General features: G+C 38.6%; 1 protein-coding gene across 2 annotated transcripts in view; it reads right to left on the reverse strand.

The window, feature by feature from the left end:
• The window catches only part of LOC137503083 (F-box/LRR-repeat protein 2-like), a 154,049-nt gene that overhangs the window by 43,936 nt on the left and 83,944 nt on the right, over positions 1-26,169 (reverse strand). Inside the window, exon 1 of one of the 2 annotated variants that reach the window (XM_068230530.1) lies at positions 5,235-5,586. The exons of the other annotated variant lie outside the window; for it this stretch is intronic. The gene's annotated coding sequence lies outside the window, so the exon portion shown is untranslated. Of the gene's footprint in view, positions 1-5,234; positions 5,587-26,169 lie in introns of those variants that run through there. 2 annotated transcript variants of the gene reach the window in all.

A 26,169-nucleotide genomic window follows, 5' to 3' on the forward strand; every position in this document is an offset into this window, starting at 1 on the left:
CGCGATGAAGAAGCTAAAAAAGAGAGATTAGAAGAGAATAGAAAGCGTGATGAAGAAGCTAGAAAGCGCGATGAAGAAGTTAAAAAAAAGAGATTAGAAGAGAATAGAAAGCGTGATGAAGAAGCTAGAAAGCGCGATGAAGAAGCTAGAAAGCGCGATGAAAAACGCGAGGAAGAAGCTAGAAGGCGCGACGTGGAAGCTAAGAAAGAGAGGCAGGAAGAGATGAGAAAGCAGGAAGAAACGTTGAAGAAGATGATGGAAGAAATGAATCAGAAGCAGGAAGAAGAGAGGAAGAGAGAGAAGCAAGAACAAGAGGAACGATATCAGAGATTCATGGAAAATTTGGAGAGAAAAATGGGGGAGATACAAGAAGCAAAACATAGAGAAATGATGGAGGAGATGAAGAACAATATAGATGAATGGAAAGCCGAAATCAGAGGAAATATGGAAGAGAAAAACCGAGAGATGCGAGAAGAAATAAACGAAATTAGGAGAGAGATGACAGGAAACAATAACTATCTCCAATCTTGGAAGGAGAATGTAATAAAGGATTTATCGGATAATATGGAAAAGTTAAGCCTAGATTCCCAAGAAAAATGGAGATTATGTGAGGAAAGTATAGGAAAACTAGGTGAGGACGTGCTAACCACGAGTACAAGTCTGGAAAAGAAGTACGACCAGGCTGCAAACCAAATTGGAAGCAGAATAACGGAGATAAGAGAGGAAATAGAACAACATAAGGATGAATTAAACCAAAGAATAACGAAATCTGAAGAAGGGCTTAGACAAATGCAAGCTCAGTTACAAGAAATTCGAGAGGAAGGAACAGGAAAGACTGTTATGATGTCTAGTAGCGAGCGGAACAGAGGAGTGGAGTTTCAAATAAATGAAAGAGAAGTGACACCCATACCAGCCACACGTTCTAACCACAGTATGGGAGAGACAAATGTGGATAACGGAAACAGTGGTTATCCTACGATTATTAATGTTATAAAAACCTTCGATGATAGACCGAAGCACTTTAATAATTCCACCAGTATTTCGCCCAAACGTTTCCTTAGGGAAATGGAGGATTACTTCAAGGAACATGGCATCGCTGAGGAGAAGAAATTGAAAATAGTGGAAAAGCATTTAGATGCTAATCCAAGCTTATGGTTCCAAGCATTTAAATATACTTTCCATGAGTATAGTGACTTTAAAACGGCGTTCTTACAGAAATTTTGGAGTCCGGAGTTGCAGCAGAATTTACGCTTAGAGTTGTACTCTCGCAAGTATGCTACGAACGGTCAAACAGGGTTTAGTGATTATTTCGCTTTCCAGTTTCATCGGTTTCAAGACCTTGATTCGCCACCCAGTGAGCTCGAAGCGATCAAAACGATACAACGACAATTTCCGTCCGATATACAAAGGTTACTGGCTACTGCTAACCCAACTACGGCAGTGCAAATGGAAACGACACTCAGACAGATCGATATGACTACAGCACCACACCCTCAAAGAATGATTAGGAACGCTTACAGTGAAGAAACGGTTAATGTGCTCACACAGGAAAACGTCGATGGAAATACCCCTGAAGAAAGAGTAAAAATGAGCAGGAAGAGACAATGGGGAAACCAGGAGAATGGAAGGAGAGATGAAGAAAGATGCTATTGTAGGAAAGGGTCCTACAACCAAGAAGCATATAGGGAAAATAGAGCTTATAGACCCAACATGCGGTACAGGAACCCGTACAGAGAAAACAGAGGAAGAAATAATTTTAGAGGAAGATATGGTTACGGAAGAAGAAATACGAGAGCTGACCAAGGAAGGGAAACTTATAATCGGAGACCTACACGCGATGTAAATGAGGACCGAAACGAAAAGATCAAGTGGGAAAAAGCAATTAGAGAACAGGACGTCAACGCTGATGTAGAGGGAGCGGAGAGTCTGGAGTTGCAAAGGTACAAAAGGAAGAAACAGGAAGAACAGATCCTCGATCCGAACGTGAGAGAATTCGAATGTAGAAGAGAAAGTGAAAAGATAACAAGCAAAAAAAAAAAACGCCGATTTTGAATTAGAAGGTGAGGTTGAGAATATAAAGAACGCATTGGATTCCAAGATTTATAGTTATTTCATAACACAGGTGGATTCGTGGGAAATCGATTCGGAAGAACTGATTAAGGATTTGACAGTACATCACATAAAGAGAAAGTATGAATTGCCTATTATCGTGGCAAGAGTTGGAGAGATGAAAGTACGTTGTTTAGTTGATTCTGGGGCTAGCATCAGTGTGCTTTCGAAGGAATTATTCCAAGATATGAGTAGAAGGATGAAATTATTAACCATCCCAGTTTCGAAAATTAAAATAAGAGGGATAATTCCAGATAAAACAGTGGAATGCAATATACAAACATATTTGGAAATAAATATTGGAAACCGGCACTTTGAGCATCCATTCATAGTCATGAACAAGATTAAATATAATATTATACTAGGGATAGACTTCATGACGGTAACTGGAATGACGATCGATATGGAGAAACAAGAAATAAGGTTCCCTATATCTGACGAACACACCAGGGAAAACCAAGAACGGATTAAGATCAATGACAACATTATGATCATAGATAACAAGGAGGTATCGGGAGAAGAAAACGTACCATCGGAAGAGCATCCGAACTTTCACTTAGAGAAAGGAGAGATATCTCTGGCGGACGAAAACATTGTTGCGAGCATAGAAAGGGTAATGGCTATGGAGGAGGAAGAAGACATGCCGAACATAGCGGAAGCAGTGGCGAATGCTAAAATTTCCACAGTCGAAAAATCAAAACTTCATGGAATCTTACAGGAATACTCGGATTTATTTAAGAATAAACCAGGACAGATTCCAAATTTTAAATATAAATTAATAGTGAACGATTGGACGCCCTATAAAGGCAAACTCTATGGAATTCCGGAGAAACACTTCCCAGAAGTGAAGAAGATCATAAAGGAAATGGAAGACGATGGCATTATAATGAAGACATCAAGTCCGTATTTGAATCCCTTGGTAATTGTCGTAAAAAGCAACGGGAAACTCCGTTTGTGCCTTGACGCTCGTTTTTTGAACGGTCGATTGATTCCAGAGTATAATCAAACTCCAAAAATAAAGGATATTATTCAGAAATTCCGTGACATGAGGTATTTTTCAACCATGGATTTTACATCTTCATATCATCACATCGTTCTGGAGGAAAAATCCCGATTGTTAACCGGATTTATGTTTGATAATCAGACATATATCTACTGTCGTCTCCCATTCGGATTAAGAAATAGTTGTGCTGTTTTGGTGAGAGCATTAGACAGAAATTTAACGCCGGAAGTAAAGGAGTTTTTAACTTACTATGTGGACGATCTAATTCTGGCAACTAAAACATTTACGGAGCATTGTGACAAGCTCGAGAAGTTGTTTCGAAACTTAAGAGCCACGGGATTTAAGATCAACCTTTCAAAATCAAAATTCTGTCAAGAAGAGGTCCTATTCGTCGGCCACATGATAGACGGTACAGGAGTACGACCTAACCCAGTTAAGATCCAAGCCATATGCGATTTTCCCCGACCAAAGCGTATAAAGCACGTCAGACAATTTCTTGGGATGGCGCAGTTTTTCTCTAACCATTGTCAAGGATATACCCAGACCGCCGCGCCTTTGCAGGATTTGTTAAAGATCAACAACAGGTGGAAATGGGATGAAAAGGCAGAAAGAGCATTCCAAGAACTAAAGACCTTGTTAACAAAAAGCATTAAATTAGGCTATCCTAACTATGAAAAAGAATTTATAATACAGTCAGACGCATCTAATGTTGGCATCGGAGCTTGTTTATACCAAGAAGAAGAAGGAACACCTCCCAAAAGGATATATCTAGCATTCACTAGCCGAAAATTAAGGAGCCACGAGGTTAACTATACTACGACAGAACAGGAGCTATTAGCAATCATTTACGCCTTACAGCAATGGAGAAAAACTATTTATGGATACCCAATAACGGTCAGATCAGACCATAAGGCATTAACATTTGGACTGAGAGCTGCAATGACTAATGAGCGGATAACAAGGTGGATGTTGTTCACGCAGCAGTTCCAGATAAAAATAGAGTATTGTAAGGGAAAATAAAACATCCTTGCTGACGCCCTAAGTCGTAACCCTGTGGAGAAAGAGGAAGTAATTCATAGAATTGAATTGGTCCCGGACGATGAAGAAACATTAGAGAAACTACAGAACCTAGTACACTTGCAGCGTCTAGACGAAAGGTTGAAACAAATCATAGATAAATTGGAAGATGAAAACTGTGAAAGTGAAACAAAATTGAGAATTACGAAAATCTACAACTTAGAGCAAGGCATACTAATGGCTAGATCAGGTAAAGGTCATAAGAGGATACGAATAGTACTACCTTCGATGTTATACAAGGAAGTAATCTGGCACATACATAGAATTACAGGTCACGGTGGCGTGGAAAAGGTAACACAAGTAATACTCGAAAAATTTACTTGGAAAGGTATTCGAAGAACGGTGAGGAATACCGTGAGAACATGCGACATATGCCAAAGGGTTAAACATGGCAGTGGTACAGTAAGACACGAACCCAGAGCTATATTGCCTCATAAAGCTCGAGAACTATATGCTATAGATATCTTTGGTAGACTCCCAACTGCCAGAAGGGGACACAAGTACATAGTTGTAGTGATGGATGTGTTCTCTAAATATGTGTCGTTGCAACCAATTCAACGCGCCAACACAAAGCAGGTATTACAACGTCTAATCAAAAACACCTTACCTAACATGGGAAAGCCTGAGAAATTACTGTCAGACAGAGGGACACAATTTACGTCGCTTCAATTCAGAGAAACCATGGAGGAGTTAGGAATTAAACACATTCTTTGCTCGGTGAGACATCCAGCGTCCAATCCTGTTGAAAGATGCATGAAAGAAATAGCGAAATTCTGTCGAATCTATTGTCCAAACCAACACTGGAAGTGGTTAGAGGTAATAGGAATAATAGAAGACAGCATGAATAACACAATACATGAATCCAGCGGACAGATACCTAAAATCATTCATCATAGTATTAAACCTGAAAGACCTTGGGACGCAATTGTTCACCTACCTGCTGAACCTGACTTAGATATCGACGAAATTAACAAACTGGTTCGCGAGAGGCTGTACAGACAAGCACAGAGAAGGTTAAGGAGGGTACAGCATAAGAAATTCAAACCTGAGTTGAAGAAAGGCGACCTGGTATTAATAAAGAAACCCGCAATTTCCAGTGTAACGAACAAAGTCTTTGCGAAATTCCTACATTTATTTGAAGGACCATTTAGGATTAACCGTTCATTCAGAAATAATGCATACGAAATTCACGACTTAAATGGAAACAGTAAAGGAGTACATAACAGTGCAAACATCAAGTTATATTTCAAAGAATAGGAAAGGGGCAAACCATCTCAAGTGATGACGAGTCAAAGAAGTACAGATTGAAGCCACTTACAGCATGAATAAACAAATTGTTCCAAAGAAAGGAGTAATAATGCAAGAAAAGAACTCATAAAGAATAGTGAAAAGTCCCATTATAAAAAGGAAGACGAATATAATAAATATATAGCAAGCCATATATTTCTTTCAACGTAGGGGAAGTTAATGTGCCGTTTCACAATTCTTTATAAGAGCTAGAGCAACAAGATGGAGTCTCTGCGGTCAAAATCTCGAATAAAATACATTTAACGTCAGTACGGGCCAAATTATAAGTCTTTTCGTCAGTCGGTTACAGTAATAGCCGCGTTTAGAAGGCGCAGAAAAAAATGACAGATGGACATTATTTGAAACCATTATTCAAGAAAAAAGATGCTCATCTTTTACTATCTATTCTGACTTCGGTGTATTAACAGGACGAAAAACTCATTTTAAGGGAATTATTCAGCGGAGCGATATATTGGAGATTTGGAAACGAAGATTAGTTCCCGACTACACTCTATTTGGCAGAGATCAAGATTTAAACGCCGCGCGAGAGATTTAATACGAGAAACAATACGAGATAAGATATACTACTGTGGAACTACGTCACGCAGTGACGCAAGCCCTTGATGAAATTTGCCCGACACCGGTTAACATTGAAAGACACTTACGGACCAGTAAATTAAGTGCATTTAGGCTGATAAAAGACGGCGGAAAGAAATTTATTTTCGAATCAGAATATACTGAATATAAGTCTTAGACAATTCTGGACTATTTAGTGATCTAACTGTTTTCCAGTAAAAACCTGTACAATCTGAGCAACGCAAGAGCTATAGTACTTGAAAAAATGTCAGCAATGAGTCAAACATTCTATCATTGTTCTGTTCCATACGCACGAGTCTTCATCATGGGTCTGTAAGGAAGCAAGGCGATGCTGCTTGGATCCTGACGAGGCGAGACGATGTTGGCTATCCCGGATGACCAGTGAGCGATGATGAGAAGCCACGATGTACCCAACCACTGGTGGAGGAACCAGATGACCAGCTCATAGTCTCAGATGACCGGAGAGGAGGAAACGCCGAGACCATCTTGAGCAAAGTTAAGTCCAATGTCCAAGTCGTTTTCGTAAGTAAGAAGATATTGTTTTCTTTATTTTGCTTTGTAATATTTATTGGTGCGAACACAGTGCGTAAACAAACATCTAGCTAAATTGATTGGAAGTAGGTACTCATCCGTACGAAACGTCAATTCCATTTGTAGGCGTGGTCACCAAGTGATGTTCGTTCGTAATGTTTTCCAGAGACATGCGTGAAGAGATCGCTAAAATTATTATTATTATTATTACCAGTGATGTGTAAGAATGAAGTAGGCATTTATATCTGCGTGTTATAAACTTAAGCAACGTCAAATTGTACGAGATCATGCATAGGATTTGTGTTATGAAGGAATGGCAGTAGACTATTCCAAGTTACGTTAAATTTGGTACTATGACTGTAGTAAATAAAGTAGGCATTTTAGTAATGTCGCGGCACGTTCATGTGCAAGCCAAGGTAATGAATTACGTGATAAAGTGATAGTGTGGTTATATGAAATAAGAGTAATAATTATCGCGTCATGAATATGATATAGAGTTGTTGATGATGTATAATGGTTGTAGTTATTGTTTCTTCGAGAGAGAGTCATAGTTGCATGAAATAAGGTCTCGTGATTTCAAATGTTATAATGGAGAAGATCACTGATTTCTCGCCAATTCCACGCAATGATTTTAAGCCTACGCATTTTATCTAGCTCAGGACATGATCTCAGGACGTCGAGCGCAATGTTTCTTTATCCATATTAAGTTACTCGGAGAAGCAAATGTTTACTCTGGATAGTCTGGAGCCTTCACTGATTCGCTTAGGAAGATCTCGAGAACTCACTGAATAATTACACTTCTGTATGAATTTCAATCTATAGGCCGATCGCTGGTGACCTAGGGTTTCGAAGGAGGATCAATTTCTTTTAGCTGGAGATATTGTCATCCGACTAAGTAGATTTTCCATTGGTAGCATGTGTTGTTATAACCTTGTAGAACCAGAGTGATGACGTTTCTTGCCATTTCGTACGCACGTAGTTTATGTCAATAAGATAAGGTCATATTACCTTAAATTCATGAATTAAATCTTGCGAAGATGTTACTTATTGGATGATTACGACTTACAATGGACGTAGCTTAGCTCATGATGTGTAACATAAGGAAATATGAGTGTCTAAAAAAAGCAACTAAATAGGCAGAGAGCAATATTTAAGACGTAAAACGTATATGTGTGTACTTGTCAGAATAACGCAAGAAGAGTTTAGAATATCCTCATTGATAGTCTTAAAGCTACGGACAGTCAATCAGTCAGTTGAATTTTAAGTACTGTGATAGTTTTTTTTTTTTTTGAATAAATATCAAGTATTAGTTAACATAATCTGATGCGATGTCCAAGGACGGTTGACTTAAACAAATAGAACTCCATTTCTTGACTGAAGAATGGCTCAGAAGGTCCACATGTGTTTCTTTATTTCTCAAAATAATACAACTAGAAGGACTATAAATAATAGTTGATAGGAGTTTTCTTTTCTTTTCTGTGGATGCATCCTATATTTTAAATGTAAATAATTTTCATGTTTTATTTTCTTGCCAAGAAGGCACTTGTAAATACTAGTAGCTGTATCCAATTTAATTTATTTAATCATCACCCGACTCGCTAGGTGAATTGAAAGAGAAGGATAGGGCATTCTATTTTAAGAATCTTCCCACATGTGTCATGTCGTTTACAATATTAATTGATGATTTCGGAGATGAATGAGTACTAAGAAAGGAAGCTATTTAAGCCGAGAAAACATTCAATCACTTAGGGTGAAGTGAAAAGACGTGATTTTTCCAATGTTATCGACGGATATGGATTACTAGGTCGACGATGAGTCAGTCAATACTAAGGCTACTTCATTAGTTAAGTTTTGAACTAATTGCTTGAATATTTGATTTAATATTTAAATAAATTTTGAATGGTGAAACCTAAAAACTCTTTCTCTGTGTTCTTAGCATAAGGTTTAGTTGTAAGATTGTAGTAGTAACGATCGACGACGATTTTCTTAAGAATTAATGAGAATGGTACCTAGCTAAATACGAGTAAGAGACGTCTTTCTGCGTTAGTTAGGGAATTCCGTTGTTTGACCTGGTCGTTTTTCCGTTGCGGAACTCACACCCGTAGAACTCAGTCACCCGATTTATTGAAGTTAGAGCTAGTCTGGATCTCTTGTGTCCTTGCCTGGACGCGGGAACGGCGCAGTATGTGAAGTCGTGGTAAAAATCTCATCGCCTATCGAGGGAATTTATCTGTTTTGATATTTTCTGAAAGTCTGTGCAGTGCTTTGTGTGTACAATCAACCAGTTTTCGAGAAAATATCGTTATGTTTTGTTCCTGGTTGTAAATCGGGTTACAGAAGGAAGCCTGATTGTAGACGCTTTTTCACACTGCCAATGAAAATTATCTGTTTGCGAAGTAGACAAGAGTTATTCCGCGAATAGATAAGCAATTTTTAACCAAAGGTAGAATATATGAACTTCATCCTTTGACACATTTAATTAACACATAATGGTTTATGTTTGTGGGTTACTGTAGTCACGTCCCAGTTCGTGAACCATGGGCAATGGCTGAGTGGCCTAGTAAGTAGTCCTAAGAGTCGGGACACCAGTTGCTATGGAATAGGAGGGGGCATCTCGGACATATTCTGAGCAGTCCACACTTCACAGCCAAAGGAAAGACATGTGCAGCAGATTGACTGCAGTTGTTCATAAAAGATTCTCACATTCATTCAGAGAGAATATAGTATTTCAGTAGAAAATAGTCTTCTACTTGATCATAATACTTGCCTATTCTTTATCAGTAATATATACGTAACCTAACAATATTGGGTAGATTCTCGCTAAGTGCACCGTAAGTTTAATATGAGAATGGATTAAAAATAGTATAAACCCAATGTGGAATAACTTGTCGAGATGAAATGTGCTCAATACGGCAGTCAGGGACCCACCCGCCAGCACTCAGAAGTACATTTATACATTCCTCAAGCACGCACTAGCATTTCTATTGACCCAGATACAATCGGATATGACACCATTCCCACCAATCAAGTCAAAGGCATTCCGTTACCAACCTGTGCAAAATAAAAACAGAACTGAATGCAATCTGTAAGGAAAAACAACATACAAGACAGAACAACAATAATTTTCTAGTTAACTTACCATAATGTAGCAGAGAATAGAGCACGCTGATCACAGTCCAATGGTTTTGTCACTAGCTGGACCTAACCAATCCAAACCAATGGTTTTGTCACTAGCCGGACCTAACCAATCCAGAACAATGGTTTTGTCACTTGCTGGATCTAACCAATCCAGACCAATGATTTGGTCACTAGCTAGACCTAACCAATCCAGACCAATGAATTGGTCACTAGCTAGACCTAACCAATCCAGACAAATGATTTGGTCATTAGCTAGACCTAACCAATCCAGAACAATAGTTTTGTAACTAGCCAGACCTAACCAATCCAGACCAATGATTTGGTCACTAGCTAGACCTAACCAATCCAGACCAATGGTTTTGTCACTAGCCAAACCTAACCAATCCTGACAAATGATTTGGTCATTAGCTAGACCTAACCAATCCAGAACAATAGTTTTGTAACTAGCCAGACCTAACCAATCCAGACCAATGATTTGGTCACTAGATAGACCTAACCAATCCAGACCAATGGTTTTGTCACTAGCCAGACCTAACCAATCCAGACAAATGATTTGGTCATTAGCTAGACCTAACCAATCCAGAACAATAGTTTTGTAACTAGCCAGACCTAACCAATCCAGACCAATGATTTAATCACTAGCTAGACCTAACCAATCCAGACCAATAGTTTTGTCACTAGCCGGACCTAACCAATCCAGAACAATGGTTTTGTAACTAGCCAGACCTAACCAATCCAGATCAATGGTTTTGTCACTAGCTAGACCTAACCAATCCAGACCAATTATCTGGTCACTAGCTACACCTAACCAATCCAGACCAATGATTCGGTCACCAGCTAGACCTAACCAATCCAGAACAATGGTTTTGTAATTAGCCAGACCAATGATTTGGTCACTAGCTAGACCTCACCAATCCAGACCAATAGTTTTGTCGCTAGCCAGACCAATGGTTTTGTCACTAGCCAGACCTAACCAATCCAGACCATGGTTTTGTCACTAGCCAGACCAATGATTTGGTCACTAGCTAGACCTAACCAATCCAGACCGATTGTTTTGTAATTAGCCAGACCAATGATTTGGTCACTAGCTAGATCTAACCAGTCCTGATTAAAAGATGGAAATGGCGTATGGCTTTTAGTGCTGGAAGTGTTCGGGGACAAGTTCGGCTCACCAGATGCAGGTCTTTTGAATTGATTCCCGTAGGCAACCTGAGCGTCGTAATGAGGATGATATGATGATGAAGACGACACATACACCCAGCCTCTGTGTCAGTGAAATTAACCAATTATGGTTAAAATTCAAGACCTTGTCAGGAATCGAACCCGGGACCCCTGTGACCAAAATCCAGCTAGCTAACCATTTAGCCCCAGAACCGGACACCGATCCAGATCAATGGTTTTGACACTAGCAATACCTAACCAATCCAGATCAATTGTTTTGTCACTTACTAGACCTAACCAGTCCAACCAATGGTTTTGTCATCAGTCAACATGATAAATTAAATCAGCATTTTACCATCATCCAACATAGAATGCGCTACTAGTGTTCTGTAGAATGGTAGAGGCCTAATAGCTGCTTTGCGGCCCTAATCTGGGGGCTTTTATCCCCAGACCTCCTTTGCTTGATAACACACTAATGGTTTTTGCAATGATCGGATATAACCAATCCACTTCGCGGCCCCCCCTTTGTACCTATAGCTTGTGAATTCAAAAGTAGCACCGCCACACCTAACAATGTAACAACACTAGATCTTAAGTTCAAAAGTTGGCAGACTTGTTCATCACACATTCACATTAACTATGAGAAAGAGGCAAAGGAGAATTGCTCCTAAACATGTGTACAATCACTGAACTTATGCACACGTGCACGATAAAAATTGATTGACAGAACATGATGATGTTCTTTTATGAACAAAACATGTCATTTTGTTATAAACTGTTTTGTACAATTTTTCTAGCATGATTAAAAATGTTTTCTAATAATTCCTTCTAACATTAGTCTCAACAGCCTGGAATATTAACTGTGTTGAAACTGAAAAGAAATGGCTTCAACTTTAACAGACTGGTCATCTTTGGTGCAGATAATTTTGAAATCTCTTAGCTTATAAAAGAAAACTACAACCTCGGACATTACATCAGGGGGCAGGGAGGACTACTTACAAATAATCTCAGCGTAGTATTGAAAATCCTATTTCATTAGTGAAAGCACTTCGCAAGGAACTCAACGTCAAAGTTGGCAACAGCGACAATGCCTTCTGCCAGTGTCTAACCTTCAAGAAACAAGAACTCTTCTGGACTTCTAGTAGAATTCTCCAGCCATCTTGGAAAAATGTCAGTCGCATACAACAGTGACACTGTTATATACTATAATAGAGTTTGAGGGATGTTCCACCATTCAACACATTGTAAAATATATTAAATTTATTGGGTGAAGACCGGTTTTGACTCCCTTGGAGTCATCATTAGTTCTTCTTGAATATCAAATCAAGGGGAATCTGATAACAATCATCATTAGGGTTGTCTACATACAACTCGATTGGTTGACATAAAACATCGTAATGAAAAAATATACACATAATGGCGATTGCCTAAAAACACATCAATTGGTTGCAAAACATACACCTTGAATTGTAACGTACACATGGTATGCAATACTTGGAACTTAAAAAGTTCTTAGTTCTCATTTAAACTATTGTGTGGTATTCGCCCAATTTTACAATGTGTTGAATGGTGGAACATCCTTCAAACTCTATTATATTGGTTATACGTCAACACGAAATGAATATCATAACCTACAAGAGTGACATTGCAGTAAATACAAATTACTTTACAATGCCATGTCCCTTAAGGGTACTGTAATATCCATAAAGCCTACATATGACTTTTAAATCTTCATTTGTTACGTGACATGTTAGCAGAGTGGTAAAGCTAAGCTACAAGACTTCCAGATTGCTGGTTCGGGTCTCCAGGAATTTCTGAGAGGTAAGTTAAATTTGTGCAAAATGCAAATATATATGAGGGCGGGTTGAAAAATTCTCGGAATCACTGCTAGATGTCAGTGCTAGAGCAACGAGGTTCCCGCGTAATAATCACACATCCATTGTGAGTGAACATGTGGCGCGTTAGTGCTCTAGCTGCAGGAGTGTGGTAGTGACGACTCTTTGTTGTTGTTCCCACGTTGTGATTTGTGACAATGGAAAAAACTGAGATTCGAGCAGTGATTAAATACTTTGTAAAGAAAGGTGTGAAAGCAAAGGAAATTCATGCCGACTTTCAGAACACACTGGGGGACTCTGCTCCTTCATTTTCAACTGTTGCCAAGTGGACCAGCAAGTTTAAATTTGGTCGGGAGAGCTTGGATGATGATCCGCGTAGTGGACGGCCAAAAAGTGTAACGACCCCAGAATTTATTGCAAAAGTGCATAAAATGGTCATGGAGGATCGTCGACTGAAAGTGCGCACGATTGCTGAAGCTGTAGGGATGTCTTCTGAATGGGTATATTATATTTTAACGGAAGAATTGGGTATGAAACAATTATCCGCAAGATGGGTGCAGCGGCTCTTGACATTGGACAATAAACGCACCAGATTGGAAATGTCCGAACAAAGTCTGGCCCGTTTTCAGTGCAACCAACAAGATTTTTTGCACCGGTTTGTGACTACAGATGAAACTTGGGTCCACTACTATACCCCGGAAACAAAACAGCAGTCAAAGCAGTGGAAACATGCGATTCACCACCACCAAAGAAAGCAAAGGCCGGAAAGGTCATGGCCTCAGTTTTCTGGGATGCAAAAGGCATTCTGCTGATAGATTATCTTCCTACTGGCCAAACAATTATGGGGCAATACTATGCAAACCTCCTAGACAAACTACAGGAAAAGATATGCGAAACAAGGCCTGGTTAGCAAGGAAAAAGGTCATCCTTCATCAGGACAACGCTCCGCCGCACACAAGTGTTATTGCCATGGCAAAACTTCATGAACTGGGGTACGAATTGTTGCCACATCCACCTTATTCACCTGATTTGACACCATCAGACTTTCATCTATTCCCCAAGCTGAAAATTTTCCTCGGTGGACGGAGATTTTCTACAAGAGAAGAACTGACAGCTGAATAGGAGAGGTATTTTTCAGGCCTGGAGGAATCTCATTTTTGAGATGGGATCAAGGCACTGGAACATCGCTGAACCAAATGCATTAGTTTACAGGGAGACTATATTGAAAAATAAAAGCAGTTCCACCGAGGTAAGATAATTCTAGTACATTCCGAGAACTTTTCAAACCACCTACGTATGATGTAAATAAATAAGAGGAGACACGTGGAGTCGTGGCAGCAAGAGAAGGAGAATGAAAATTAAAGAGCAAAGTAAAACTAGGTATGCACTAGTGTGACATCATACTGCCTTGGAAAACGAATGTCAAAATTCAGACAAGGAAGACTAGAAACTATCGATCAGTAAGAATTAAGAACATCAATGATGTCAAAAATTTACATAGTGAAACCACAACTGTAATGGCACAGCAAAGATTTGATAATGACAACCTCGAAGTATTTAAACATTTTATTTTCATTTTCCCTTTTATAGAGTTCATACCCGGATGTGAACACCGTTACCAGTCTACCAAAATCTCACACCAATGTTAAGTGGACTAGGAAAGCACAATAAACAAACCTGAGGAAATAAAAATATTGCTGCACATTATAATGTCAGGTGGACATCGCAGTTGTATCAGAAACTTGGGTAAGTGTGAAAATATGAAATGCTGTAATATACAAAACTATAAATGTGCATTTTTGCGTAGACGGGGAATTTAGAGCATTAATACTGTAGAGTGCGCATAGCACCACCTTTTCCAAGTTGCGGCGTGAAGCCAACATCTCGATCAGCTGACTGGGGTGGTAGTTTGAAGCAGATTCTGAGAGGATATAAGATTGTCAAACAGTGACATTTGAAAAGGCGACGAAATCGGAATATGAGATGTACCCTGCTTAGCTGTTGTGGTTAAGCATAAATTACAATAAAAACCGTGGACATAAATGAGTAATTACGACAAAAATCCTTAAAACCAAAAGAGCCCTACGATAGGACACACCGTCATTATGATCGCATTTTTTGCAAGTATTACATCCCCATGAGTAACACTAATTGTTTAATTTTAATTATTTATTATAATGTAAGAGACAAGTAATTTTTTCCAATTACCGTGTCATATTGGGATTAATAGCTGAAAGGTAACCTTTGAAAGTTGTCCGTACGGAAGTGTAATATTAATGCGACTGACATCCACAATAAACACTTCATAACTTCCAAAAACAACTTTAAAATACTGTATTTACCGTGCTTGGTGTACTTTTGACTGAAATAGGCGTACTTCAAACCAATGCCCAAGCACAAGACACACAGCCTACAGGACCATTATGGGAAGAAACGAACACAAGTATCATACTTCAGTAAACCATACACCACCAACGGATGGCAACAAAAATGAACTCTTCAGGGTAAACGATAAACAGGCACCATAACAAGAAACATTCACTTATCATATGTTATAACAATTCACAATACAGTAGGGTCAACTGCATATCAATTTGCACTGGTTGTAGTACGTATTTATGCCTATGAAGCAGGGATCTGTTATAATATGCTGCTTCAACATTATTAATAATAATTGTACCGGGTGGTACACCTCTACGACGCAGTTTAAAACTTCCGCCTTAAAGTACTCCTCTACAGGAGAAACCGTGAACTTAAAACTGGACCTACTTAAACTTTTCCTCTGAAGATGTCACTGTGTGAATTTCAACTTGTTTTTGTTTACTATTTATAAAGAAGTTTGAACATTCTCTCATAGATGTCACTGCCGAAAAACTATGAACATGCACCCTGGTGCGAAGTGAAGGAACTTTTTGAAGAAGTTTTGTATTCATAAGTTTTGCCTTTACTAAATTTCGTTCATTCATTTTTTTGGGTTGGCAATATTTATCTTTTCTTTCTGCCAGTTTTGAAATTATCCAATCAATAATTTCTGTAATTTATTTTCAGCCAATCATGTATTTCTTCTTCAATTTTGTGTGTAACCTTTGATGTTAACCAATAAAACACCGCGGGTGTGTGATCATTCATGAAAGGTCTCGAACTTTCCCCGAGGGTTTATAAACTGCTGATTTTCTTGTCTCTCGGCCACTTGATCAACCTATAACCTAGTGTGTGGATGTGTAGCAGGAGGCAGGAAGCGCCTCTTTCTTCAGGCAGCAGCTCTTCAGTAAGGTAAAGCCCACTTAACATCTTTATTTCTTGCTAGCTCAGCAGTCTAACCCGCGGGAAAGGTCCGAAACTTTTACCATGTAACCTACCTTCTGTAATGTAATTTTTGCCGGCTTATGTAAATATCTTTAACTGTAAATCAGGGATAGAGAGTGCTTTACCCTCCCCTTCATTTTTGGTTTGAGGTGATTACGTTTTGGTAATTGATTTTCTTCTCTTCCTTAATGTTGTAGATTTCTTTCTTATACGGGTCACCTCCATAGTTTGGAAATAGCCCCTGTTTCATCGGCCTAGTGCCTCTTAAGTTTTAAGAAGTTACATGTAGGAGTGCAAATACACGCCTCCATTCCTTTTGTATTTCAGGCCATTTACTTAACCTGTTCTTTTCTGCTAAGGCCCAGTAGGTTGGGTACAAGATACCCCAGTTTCATTTTGTAAGTTGTGCCTTGACGGCAATTAAGTGTAAAGTCTGGTATGCCTTTAATAGGCTTGAAAAATTGAGAGCGGGTCAGCTCTTTTATGCATTATAAAAGTGCCTCTAGGAGGCTGGACATTTGTTAATTACGGAGCTGGTGCTCCTGGTACTAGGGGATTTCTGCCCCTTTTGTAAATTTAGGCTCCTATGTAAATTTTGTTCTGGAAACTCAAAAATTGTTAAAATAAGGGCTCGTAGCCGAAGTGTGTTAAAGAATTTGAAATCTTGGATCTATTTCTAAGTCTTAAGTCTTGTTTTTAAATCACTATATCATCAGTTTCAGTTTGTAAGTTGTGCCTTGACGGCAATTAAGTGTAAAGACTGGTATGCCTTTAATAGGCTTGAAAAATTGAGAGCGGGTCAGCTCTTTTATGTATTATAAAAGTGCCTCTAGGAGGCTGGACATTTGTTAATTACGGAGCTGGTGCTCCTGGTACTAGGGGATTTCTGCCCCTTTTGTAAATTTAGGCTCCTATGTAAATTTTGTTCTGGAAACTCAAAAATTGTTAAAATAAGGGCTCGTAGCCGAAGTGTGTTAAAGAATTTGAAATCTTGGATCTATTTCTAAGTCTTAAGTCTTGTTTTTAAATCAGTATATCATTGTTATCTCACTAAGTGAGAAATTGTTGTTTTTTGAAAATATAACCTTCCATTCAGTTTAAATTCTTTCTTGACAAAGTAGTTAGACCCATTCCCCCCGGCACCTTCTTTCACCTCTGCTGATCCACCAAACCATGGTAATAATAATAATAATAATAATAATAATAATAATAATAATAATAATAATAATAATAATAATAATAATAATAATAAAGGGATACATAAAATGCTACACAGGAAAAATTTCACTCCACTGCCACCTACTAAATTAAACATAGTTTAAAGACCAACATAAACTAATGCACATGCCACATTTGAAGTAAGACTAAAAATAGGATGTAACATCTGAAGAAACATCCTGCAGCATTCAGCAATATTGTTCCCAAAGTACAGAAATAAGACATGCCAATATAAAAGTAATTTAAGAATTAATTTCTATACAAATCAACCTGACTCATGGACAGAATGATTAGAGGAAATATGCCTAAAGTAGAACATTAATGACAGCTTCGTACCTTCACACTGTGAAGTTTTTCTGTTTCAAGCCGTGTTTTACGGTGGAACCTCACTTTAAAATATTCCATCAAAACTGCCCACTTCAGCTGATGAATGTGGTTGTCAAGGGGCGGGGAATCAAATGTATGCTCCTGAAGTTCTTCAAACACTTCTCTCTTAGCATGGTTCAGAACTGCCATTACAAGTACATTTAAAGAGTCATTCATCCTTGTCATTTTGTGCTGGAATTGTTGCATCATCTTTTCACCTTCCCTGCAGAGGTATATCACATCTAATGACGGGACAGAAAGGCCACCTCTATCTTTTCTTTTCAAGTGTGCCGAATTTCAAACGTTTGTTTGGAGAACCGCCTTGCAAACATCACAATTAACTGCTTTGTGTAATCTCTTCCCAACAAAACCTGCTATATATTCCACTACATCCTCAACATACAGTGTCAAGTTGGCTTGGTGTGGAATGTAGTCGTGATCATGAATAACGAAAAGTACATCAGTACTGTTGGTAGGCAGATGAATAGGATCACCAGTTATTTGAGTGCGGTCTCTACAATTCACAATTACAGTAGGGTCAACTGCAGAACAATTGGCATTGGTTGTAGTATCTATCTGTATATGGAGCAAAAGTCTTTTATATGCTGCTCCAAACTGCCTAGCTGTGGGATTGTTATTATGACCACCATGACTCCTAATGGCACTAAAAATATTTCCAGGTGATCCTGACTTTGTAAGTGAGCAGAAAATACATCTTCAGCTGTGGCATGTTCAAAATTGAGTCATACACTCCTAAGACAGACTTTAGACACACGATCAAACCTATGAAACCAGTTTTCCTAGAACACTTCACTAGACAAACACACCACCCATCTCCTGCAGTAATTGTATATATTCAATAGCCTCCTGAATGTAGGCCCTCGTACAGTGGACATTCTGTGCTTTCAATGGTTTCTGCCATTCCTTGGAACAAAGATTATGGCTGTTCAAGATATAAAATATATTGTTCATGAGCCTAACAAAATTTTACAGTCTCCTCACACCCTTGAAACTGAGGAAGATATAAGTCTCTGTCACAATATGTCAATGCACTTGCAACACTTTCACTGAATGTTTGTGTGGCGAGCTTTATTTCATGGGTTCCTTCTCCCAGTGAATGTGCCTTTTGGTAAGTTTTGTTCCTAGATGAAGACCCTCAATACACTGAAGTTTCTCTAGCTCTTCTAAATACCTCCAATCTATGACAGTATTACCCCTGGCAAAAGTTCTCTTAGCTCCTAAAGTATTCCTCACTAATTTTATAGCATGGCAAACATCTAGAAGAATAAACACTTTAGAAACATATGAGGGATTTTCAAACCAGTTCACCATATTATTTTCATCAAAAGAAGCTCCCAAGCAACGGGCCATGGATAAATTAGAAACAGCACCATCAAAAGTAAGTGACACTACAGTTACATTTAGGTCATTTAAATTTTTAAGGCACTAACTCACTAGGTTTGCTCTCCCCGAGCCACTTAACACATTAATGACAGGCTACGTTAATTAACGTAGTTTCGTATTGGTGTGCGGGCGACTGACTACGTAAATTACTGTTTTATCACATTGCTTCATTCTTGAGTGATTTTACCCTCTCCGCCGTTTATGAATCAAAATATTTTGTGTTGTTTACTAACTGAAATCTTTGCTGATCGGGATTTAGATAGATATATTATTTTCTTGACAATGCTTTCGGCACAGGAAGTGTGGTTTCATAACAATCAGTACCGAGTGACCGCATGGCCAGCATGGCGCGCCGTAGCGAAGACAGCTCGAACAATGATGAAATATTTGGAGAATTGCATGCTGATACTTTATCTGATGTTCCTAGTGATTGCGAACATGTAAGTATTAGTGATTGTGAAGATGTGTGTCCGTCAACATCGAAATATACGCGCGGAAGTGAAAGTGCGACATTCGGTTCAGACGAGTCTGTTGATGGCGACAATAATACAAGTGAATTTGTCAGTGATAGTAAGGACAGTGAGGTTGGTGGATGGACAAATAAGAATGAAAACAGAGTCCTAGAACCATTTACAGGTCATTTTGCTGTCATTTAAAAGTTCCATGTATTTATATTTAATTCTACTTCTCATGCTAGGTGTGCTTCAGTTGCCGGTCCACAGGAAAGAATGGAGTAGCGCGCGCCCGGACAACAATGTGTTAAACCGTTATTCAAAAAATAACCCATTGGAATTATCCAGTGTCCATTTAGTGAGACCACCATAAACACTAAAGCCTCCTTGGCTTCAGGTAAATCTTGATCCTCGATTTCAGTACCACAATTCACATAACAAAGAAATTGTTTTCCATCAAATTCAATGTGCTTCTGGGTGCACATTTCATCCATCATCAGTGCATACACTAGGGGCCTTCCATTGATAACCATCTCCTTTCCTTTCGAAACGAGAGCAGTTGCGGCCTCTGAACTGAATCCTGGCTTACCATCGACTGACTGATACCACTTCCGCAGTGTACTTGGATGGGGCAAACCACGAGGAAATACATCCCTCAAATAGCTGTATGCACGACTTGAACAGAAATTCAATGTAAGTGCAAAGCAGCGTAATTCAGGAGGATACTCTGCTCTTGTATCACCATCCTTTGCTCGCATCAGAAGTTGGGCACCAGCAGGAGAAAGACATTTCTGGAACAATGGAAGATAAAAGGTACATTATGCTTCTTCACAAGTCAATTTATGGTATTACATTATTCTTGAAATATTGAACAGAGATTGTGATACAATAAGAGCAAATTACAGACTTCTGAAGGCTCCAAATTTTATGTATGTTTGTATCTGTCTGTTAAGTCATCAACACAGAGACTGGTTGGATCCTCAAATAGCACCACCAAAGGCTATGCGGTTATAGGGAAACCGAAAAAAATCATTTAAGCTGTTTTTTTCTTACCTCAAGCGTGCAAGCAGCATCTTCAGTTATCACTATTTTCTCCTTCAGATGATTTACTAAGGCTTTCCCATTCTGCAACTGATTAATAGCTTGCTGATACTTCTGTCCTTCCAATTTTAGCTTCTTATGGAATTTATGAATAACTTCCCTGGCAACCTGCATGAAGGCCTGGGCTTTCCTTGGCGACTTTACTCTTTCCTCAGTGTAATCACCAACATAAGATTTTCTGAATACATTTGTTTTAGGAAGAGACTCATTCTCCTCTCCCTGAGGAGCACTGAAAAAATATGAAAATTACAAGGGTCAACAACAAAAATGTCTTACCTATGTGTAATGTAAGTGTAACCTAATATGCTGCAATAGATGTTGCAGTTAAACAGTACCGGACACAGAGGTGGTTTCGGACAGTATGGTAGATTTGCTGTATTTTGTTGCACAGCAACGAAACGCCCCTGCTTATCACTTCCGCGCGTTTGAGTTTGATCTTGAGGTTATGTTTCCCGCGTTCCGCGCGTTTTTTACGAGTCGACTTCATACTTCGAAATATTTCCCGTGTACACTGGCGTTGAAAGTTCACGCATTATCATTAAGTGGATACTTTCGATTGTCGTGACCGGAATGGATGCATTATAACTATGGTTCTTAGCAAGATCAACTGACTGAAATGTTTATGAACGATTGCTGTGAAATTTTGGTGTGATTTAGTGAAAAATAGTGTTTTATGCACATTTTACTGAAAATTGAAAGCAGTCTGAGTGATTTCGGACAATGCCTAGAAATTATTAGATACAGAAAGAAGCTGCTTCAAGGTGTAATTACGAACCAAGATTATTAGAAAAAGCCGTACGTGATATTAAAAGTGGCAAGTTGTCTTATAGGAAGGCATTTGATTTGTATGGTATGCCTTGGTTCTCCCTACGAAATAAAGTGCAGAAAGTACTTCCAAAAATGGGAAGACAACCAGTGCTAAACGAGGAAGAAGGAAATGCTTAAGGAAGCTCAGTCACCCTCCGGCCATGCTCCAACACAACCTGCTACTTCCCGCTGCCGCAAATAAAATGTTCTTCCTGGGAAGTCGATTTTTGGCCGTGACTTCCGCCAAGACGAGAACAGTGCAGAAACAAGTGATAGTGCTGGCAGCAGTAATGAGAATTAATGCGATGAACCACACAATGAAGGCAATGACGTTCTGGTGTTGCAGGATGAGGCTTTCCTTGTTGCAGATTATAAACGCAAGTTTGAGGAGCAAGGAGCATAGGAGGCCTGGCCTGAAATATTCGCTCAAATACTTGCACCCACATAAAAACAACAGGAAAGTGTTTGTGTTCCCTAACATCCCTGATGAGGATACAATAGCTAAAGAAAAAATGTCAAAAATACTTCCAGCCCAAGTTGAGAAGAGAGGAATGCTTATTTTCAGAGAAAACTTATTTTAGATTTATAGGCCGTAGCAGCTACATGTTCATTGTATTGACATTTTTGCATTAAGATTTGTATCGTTTTTAAGAAAAATGATTAAGATCTTTCAGTAGGGTTTCTGTGCACTTTATAACTATTAATATTTCAATTTAGACCAGAAAATTTTACATTTACCTTGTCAGAAAATTAATATCAATCAGTAACATATTAAATTTAACATTGCAATAATTTTAACCAGTTAGTCATGTTTTGGACACCCTCTGAACACTTTAAATATCACAACACTAAAGCAAAAGAACGAAGAATTAAAATAAAGGACTATTTGTTTCCGAAATCACGTAATACGCTTTGAAACTTCGGACAGTGGTTTAAAAAGTATGTGCGTCCGAATTCACCACAATTTTTTTGTTTTCTCAGGAAAACATGTGTTGGCATAAATTTTTTTTAATAGGCTATTGTATTAATTGGATATGTTCCTCATTATTAGGATGGCGAACAATACAATTTAAGATCCCTTTCGTGAGTTATGGCGAAAATAACCTCAAAACCGTTCGAAATCACCCCGTTTGACGGTATGTTAAATGTCTTAAACACAAATATTTCACATAAGGATGACAGGCCACATTCCTGCATAAATCTATGGAAAATAATAAAAATAAGTAAATCTGCTCACACATAACTTGTTGATGCAACGGGATCCACTTGAAGTTTCCTCTTCACTGGAGGTTTTCTCCTCTTCTCAGCTGGTAAAAGGTGGGGTGGAAATGAAAAATTGTTGGTACTGCATTTGGCTTCAGTTTAACTCTCACATCAAATGCTTCATTATCAAAATACTGATGTGAAAAATGCTTATAGCATAATCTTGAATGATTTCCAGGCAAGAAATTCTCTCTTCTTAATGCAACTACCTATTGCTTTTTTGTCTCATCAGCAGGAAAACTGAAATCAATTAAAGTACAATATTAAAAACTGCTGTAATCGGGAGAATGGAACTGTAGCCAATAAAATAAATTACATGTAATTGTACGTATTCTACAGATACCTGATAACAAATGTATGAAACCCTTTACATCATCATAGTCTGTGACTATAATATTTAGGTAAATATTTACTTACCCGTGAAAGGATATGCCAGATCCGTTTTTGAAGGTCTCCTTGCATCCATACGCTACGCAATAGTGCACCATCACTTCATTAAGAGTAGCTAAAAGTCACTTTTAAGTACGCTGATTATTCTCGCCTATAACACAATGTCCAAAACTCTCGCGCTACCCACCAGTCAGCTGTCTGAAATCTTTGCTTCAAGAATGTGACATCATCAGGCATCTATGCGAGGCCGACGAGAAATACAGGCCATGGCCCGTTAAAGTCACGTGACAAGTCCAGTCCCAGCAATGGTAGAGTGAAGCCGGTTTGCGGTGTTGTTGCTAGTTTATTTTGGATTATGGAAGGAAATAACTGAGATTTTGTTTATGTGAATATGTTGGTGTTGTGCAACAGTTCCTTACATTTATAGTGTTGTGTGTGGAAGTGTAAGTAAGTATTAATTTACAAAAATATGTATATAACCTCAATGTTGTTCACATCATTCAGCAATGTTGGGCTGCAGTACACGAGTTGGATAAATTACAACACCAGTGCTGAGGATTTAGAGGTAATACATTAATATCCTAATTAATTACAGATTTATAAAAATGAAAATTTAAGTATTAGATATTTTTTTAATCTGTGCCTCTTTACCACATTGTATATTTCTCTTTATTTATCATGGCATGTATATTACTGTTTTATCCTTTGTTACTGTAAATATGATTCTTGACGTGTCCCATATCACTGTATGATCAGTTGGACGAAATAAAATACAATACAATACAATATGATGCTGAAGCCAGGTACGGAGTGGAACAAATGTAAGACTTGTAAATAGCTTACAATAGGCCTGCCTGTCACCCTGGATTCAATAAGATATTCCTTACAATAATGTTATTGTAAATATAGGCTTAATTGAGCATTAGCCAGTTTCATTAGCAACATTTGATTTAATTGAGTGTGCATCTCTTACAGCAGTAAGATTTTTAGATTTTGTCAACCAAGGCTAGTAAGATACACTCTATTTCATTTAATTTCTAATGAATAGGGTGGTTCCAAGACAACTTCCAGGAAGGTAACAAAATTTAAATATTAGATATGATGCTGAAGCCAGGTATGGAGTGGAACAAATGTAAGACTTGTAAACAGCTTACAATAGGCCTAGATAACTTCCAGGAAGGTAGCAAAATTTAAGTATTAGATATGATGTTGAAGCCAGGTATAGAGTGGAACAAATTCAAGACTTGTAAACAGCTTACAATAGGCCTAGATAACTTCCAGGAAGGTAGCCTCTGTGGATCAGTGGTAGAGTGTCGGCCTCCGGATCCCAAGATGGCGGGTTCAAATTCGGCAGAGGTAGTTGGATTTTTGAAGGGCGGAAAAAAGTCCATTCAACACTCCATGTCGTACGATGTCGGCATGTAAAAGATCTCTGGTGACACATTTGGTGTTTACCCGACAAAATTCATTAAATCTCAGCCATAGACGCCCAAGAGAGTTTTGGTTTACTCGGTCTGGCATCTAGTGGGCCTAGAGTAAAACGGAACATCGAAATAGACGAGCAGAAGCCAGATAGCGTCAAATCGAAATGCCTGCACATGGTAGCTGAGGCCATACGATTATTATTATTATTATTATTATTATTATTATTATTATTATTATTATTATTATTATTATTATTTAGCAAAATTTAAGTATTATATATGATGCTGAAGCCAGGTATGGAGTGGAATGAATATAAGACTTGTAAATAGCTTACAAGAGGCCTACCTTTCACCCTGGATTCAGTAAGATATTTCGTACATGAACGTTATTGCGAATATAGGATTACTTGTACATTAACCATTAACATTATTGAGTGTGCATATCTGTACCTGAGTAAGTTTTTTAGTGTTTGTTCAACCAAGGAACGGTGAGCTCACAGCACACAATTCAGCTTACTCCCAGCAGACAGTGCTGAGTGGCGCACTCACTGGACGTTGACGGGGAGCCGAGCTTCCGCTGCAGCGAGACAGTGAATCATGGCACATCGAAAGAATCGTGAACGAGCGCGGCTCCGTGAGACACAAGATACACACGACTCCTTATCGGCACACTGGACAGTGGACACTGGCAGAGAGCCGGGCTTCCTCTGAAGCAATACATACAGAGCCATGGTACACCGAAAGAAACCTACGCTAAATGGACTCCCGAGCTCAGCTCATTTTGAAAATAATACCCACCAGCATTCACTGACCTCTTCTTAAAGGGAGGTTTAAATAATAGATGGATTTATTTGCAGTGTTAAAAAGGTAGTCAAAACATAATTCTAAAGTAGCTAGTAAGTAGGTAGGCTATTACAGTATGTTATACTATTTATTAGTTTAATGAATCTTAGTATTATAACTTAGTTGACATTTGACAATTATGACTATGAGTCATGCTTATGACCACTCAAAAGTACTTGTTTTATATTGGGAAGAACAGCTCGGTATTGTCTCAGTTCGTATGTCACATGGTTGCACAAGACTTCAATAATATGTGGACAGTAAGTGAGCCGACTGACGCAATAACTTAACCAACAATATGTTGAATCAGGACACTAGTGGGTTACTGTACATCTCGGGTAGCCTATACAAAATATGACGATTTAATAAAATCCTCTGCTGATAGAAAAATACAGTACATATTTTCAAAAAGGACTTAGCGAGTTGGACGTGCGGTTAGTATCGCGTAGCTATGCGCTTGCATTCGGGGGATGGTAGGTTCGAATCCCACCGTCGGCAGCCGTTAAGAGGGTTTTCCATAGTTTCCCCATTTTTACACCAGGAAATTCTGGGACTGTACCTTAATTAAAGCCATGGCTGCTACGTTCGTAATCCAGGACCTTTCCCATCCTCCGTCGCTGGAAACCTTCGATGTATTAGAGTGACTAGCATTTTTTTCTATTCTAAGAAAGGAGTTCATAGTATGAAGACCAGATGGCAGCAACGAACAATGAATGTTGTTGCTGCTGTCTTATCATTACATACTACACAGATGCAGTAGGAGCGGTGACGACTCTAATGTGCCGTGAATCGGATCACTGTATCGATTCAGTAACGTGAACGGAATCAAATGACTCGATTCAGTAAAATGAATCGAA

Source organism: Anabrus simplex, chromosome X (genome assembly GCF_040414725.1).
Source record: "Anabrus simplex isolate iqAnaSimp1 chromosome X, ASM4041472v1, whole genome shotgun sequence".
NCBI classification, from domain to species: Eukaryota; Metazoa; Arthropoda; class Insecta; order Orthoptera; family Tettigoniidae; genus Anabrus; species Anabrus simplex.